Raw genomic sequence first — 3,414 nt, 5'->3', positions numbered from 1 at the left:
GGCTGTACCTGCTGGGTGCAAGAGCCCGGTGTGGCTGCAGGAGCCTGCAGTCCCTGCCCCGTGGGTGTTTGCAGGCGCCTGCAGTCCCTGCCCCGTGGGTGTTGGCAGGTGCCTGCAGTCCCTGCCCTGTGCCTGCTGAGCCGAGGGAACTCAGGGAACCAGAGCCTGGCCTTCCAACGTCTGGCAGCTCAGCAAGAACAATCAGGGTAACACTTCTGAGGAACACCCTGCAAGGCTGAGGGAGCAGGGGTGTCCCAGCTGCGGGGGTGTGCTGCTGCTGGCACAGCTCCTTGGGAAGCCAAGGGCCCCCAGCCCTGGTGGCGCACAGGCTCTCCTGGCCAAGCTCCCCCCTGGGCCGTGCTACGCAGATGGGCTCTTGTGCAATTCTCTGCTTTCCAGTAGACACGTGATTTTCTATGGCAAGAATTACTCAATGTGCAGTTCCTGTCTGAAGTGGCCTATCCAAAGTATTCAAAACAAGTTCTGAGCAAACCCGCATCTCGAGGGTTGGTGTTGCCTTTAGGCAGATTTGTTGTTGTTTCACAAGTGGGAAAACTGAGGTAATTTTTTTTCTTTAAAGGGGGCAGATGCTGCACATGTACTGAACACCCTTGGTGCTTGTCTAAAGCTGAGAAGAAGCATTGAAAACACCTAAATGTGATAGAGAGGCTGCAAATTTGAGCATGAATCCCCCTAAACCATTATGCTTTTTGCCACACACACATTTACTTTCTGTGGAAATAGACCTTGTACCTCATTGTTCAAATTCTTGTCTGCAGTTATTCTGTATTTCAGGTTCTTGGCATTTCAGGTTTTTGGTATTTCCCCCTCGTTCACATGCCAGGTGGCAAACCCCGAACTGGAGCAGAAGTCACTTCCTACTCTGTGGTTATAAGAGAGTTAAAGTTCAGATTCCTAATTGCTCTCTCGAGGCCTTATTACTTGTTGATTAGGGTCTTTTGGGAACTGCATCAAACCTATAATAATAAACACTCATTTCACTGGAAGTTTGTAGCTGCCGTGGCAGCCCTGCAGCCCTTCTGTAATGGCACACGTACAAACCACCAGGAAAGGCCTCTCTAACTTCTTCAGAGGCTTTCCATGCTGGACAGGTCTGAGCCATGGGCATTTACCTGCCAGACTGGAGCTGGGGCTGCAGGTGCCCCTGCGCCCTCTCCCAGCCCTCAGAGCAGCGCTGTGAGCAGTGTCTGGGCAGGAGCCTGGTGGGGAGCACATCTGTGCAGGGACAGCTCCTTCTAAACAGTGGCTACTTCCCTAAATGCTGGTAGATCTGGGGACAGCAGCACCTAAAGAGAAGTAGGACTGCCAGCACACTGCTGGTGGCCAGTCAGTGTTCATAGTCCATTATCTCCTGCTCTGTTATGGCATCTGACCAGAACAGATATCCTCAAAGTGCCATCCTGAAACCCAGGAGCTTTATGCTTCAGCAAAAGCCTCTGCTGTGTGAGGGTGCTGCTGGAGGACACGTTTGCTGCATGAGCTGGCACAATAAACCTCCCTGGCCCGACCAGCCCCAGGGAATCTCTGGGCTGATGCCCAGTGCCAGCCCAGGCCAGGGGTGCTGCATCCTGCTGGAGCACACGGGGCACACGGGGACACAGCCCCCAGATCCCAGCTGGGACAGAAGGGGGTCCCCCCGTGAGGAGCAGTGGTGGGACAGTTGTAGATGCTCTGTGTCTCATCAATGCACATGTTCCTAATTGCAAAACCTTTGAGTTCTCCTAACTTGAGCAGACCAAGGTGTCATTCCCAGACTAGGTGCTTTGGAAATGCTTGTATGGCATCATTTTTACAGGCTGGATGTCCAAAGGGATGGGATGGGATGGGATGGGATGGGATGGGATGGGATGGGATGGGATGGGACAGGATGGGTGGGAAGGGATGGGATGGGGTGGAATGGGATGGGATGGGATGGGATGGGATGGGATGGGATGGGATGGGATGGGATGGGATGGGATGGGGTGGAATGGGATGGGATGGGTGGGATGGGATGGGATGGGATGGGATGGGATGGGATGGGATGGGATGGGATGGGATGGGATGGGACAGGATGGGTGGAATGGGATGGCATGGGGTGGAATGGGATGGGATGGGATGGGATGGGATGGGATGGGATGGGATGGGATGGGATGGGATGGGAGCACAGTGTGGTCATGGATTGCCCCAGGCAGGAGGGAAGTTGCTGCACGTGTGCTCTTGCCGAGTCTCCAGAGAAGGGCAATGGGTCTCCCTGAGTCCCCCCAGAATGAGCCTGCAGTAGCAGCAGGTGCTCAGCTGCAGTTGCTCCTCAGACGGGCAGTACCTGTTGGAAGGGTGGATCGATGGGGCCCAGGCAGCCATGCATGAGCTGCTCCACAGTGGCTCTATTGATCAGAGCTAACGTGCCGATAGCAACGCCGAGCGGCTGACAGGCCGAGGAGAGGCAAGGAGGAAACAGCCTTCGCTGGTGGCAGACGCACACAAGAAAGCCGATAAAAAGTCAATTCCACTTAACTGAATGGCTGCTAACTAAATATTTTTGGGGCCAGAGCCCTCCCAGATAGCAGCTGGAATGTCTCTGCTCCAGAACTGAGACATCAAGTGAGCGTGGCATCGACGGCTGAGATAAGAGACGCTGTGACGGCCGGCGAGCAGGAGAACCTGAGGAGCCAGCCCTGCCTGCCCTGCACAGCCACACACCGGCGGAGCACAGAGCATCCAGAACTGCTTTTCCCAGGCCCAATACTAACATTGTGGACAATGTTTCAGGCCAACTTATAGTGGACTGGATCAGTGCTTAAGGCACCGAATATAAAGTAATTCTCCAGCAGTTTGATTAATAGTGTCATAGTCATAGCTTCAGTTCAGGTTCAACCTTTTTAACGTTTTATTATTTTACAGCGTAATAAATCAGGGCAGCAGGAAAAGACAGATGCAGGAATGTCCCTGTCTCCCGTCTGCTCGTGCAGACAATGGGTCACGGGATAACGGCTTGCAGGGCTGAGGCAGCTGATAGAAAATCTCCTAGAGAGGAGCTGTAACACAGCCAGCAGTGCTCTGAGGAAGGAAGAGGCAGCTGGAAGCCAGTCAGCATGTCCTGACCAAGGAGGGAGCTCCCAGGGGCTCCCAGGGGGCTCACTGGGATGAGATGTGCCCTTGCTGACTGCCAGAGGAAAGGCAGCTGTGCCACAGCACCAACTGCAGCCCTTTCTCACAGAGCAAACGAGCCCCTTCCTGCCCTTGCAGCACCAGCAGGGACTAAAGCAAGCTCACCACACTGGCCCTTACTGGGCTCGCTGGTGCAGGGATGGACACAGCTCGAGGACTGCCACGGGAGGCTGCAGCTGAGGCAAAGGAAGGCTGAGCCATGGAGGGCCAGTGCAGGCTGCAGAGAGGAGAAAGCAGAAGCTTTGC

The sequence above is a fragment of the Agelaius tricolor genome, unplaced genomic scaffold (assembly GCF_023055355.1).
Source record: "Agelaius tricolor isolate 1412-34295 unplaced genomic scaffold, bAgeTri1.0.p SCAF_15, whole genome shotgun sequence".
NCBI classification, from domain to species: Eukaryota; Metazoa; Chordata; class Aves; order Passeriformes; family Icteridae; genus Agelaius; species Agelaius tricolor.
Note: the sequence above shows the minus strand (reverse complement) of the source record.